The sequence below is a fragment of the Bison bison genome, unplaced genomic scaffold, assembly GCF_000754665.1.
Source record: "Bison bison bison isolate TAMUID 2011002044 unplaced genomic scaffold, Bison_UMD1.0 scf7180017855033, whole genome shotgun sequence".
Taxonomy (NCBI): domain Eukaryota; kingdom Metazoa; phylum Chordata; class Mammalia; order Artiodactyla; family Bovidae; genus Bison; species Bison bison.
Genome location: NW_011485606.1, coordinates 9,899 through 10,513, shown reverse-complemented (window position 1 = coordinate 10,513; position 615 = coordinate 9,899). Strand labels below are relative to the sequence as shown.

Below are 615 nucleotides of genomic sequence, written 5' to 3'. Positions count from 1 at the left end.
AACATCACCTAAGAGATTATTTTGAACAGTATGGGAAAACTTAGGTGATCAAAATCAAAACCACCAAGGCAGTGGTCAAAAGAGAGGCTTTGCTTTTGTAGTCTCTGATGACCATGACTCCATAGACACGACTGTCATTCAGAAAAACCACACTGTGAATGGTCACAACTGTGATGTAAGGAAAACCCTATCTAAGCAAGAGATGGCTAGTGTTTCATCCAGCCAGAGATTGAAGTGGTTCCAGAAACTGTGGTGGTGGTCGAGAAGATGGTTTTGGTGGGAATGATAACTTTGGTTGTGGAGGAAACTTCAGTGGTCATGATGGCTTTGGTGGCAATCATGGTGGTGGTCGATATGGTGGATGTGGGGATGGTTATAATGGGTTTGATAATAATGGAAGTAATTTTGGAGGTGGAAGAAGCCATGATTTTGCCAATTACAACAATCAATATTCAAATTTTGGACCTATGATAGGAAGAAACTTTGGAGGCAGAGGTTCTGACCCCTATGGTGGTAAAGACCAATACTTTGCCAAACCATGAAACCAAGGTGGCTATGGTGGTTCCCTGGTGGCTCAGAGGTTAAAGCGTCTGCCTGGAATGCAGGAGACCCGGG

At 43.7% G+C, this 615-nt stretch overlaps 1 pseudogene; it reads left to right on the top strand.

The window, feature by feature from the left end:
* Positions 1-13: 13 nt before the first annotated feature.
* LOC105001545 lies at positions 14-580 on the top strand (annotated as a pseudogene).
* Positions 581-615: the final 35 nt, after the last annotated feature.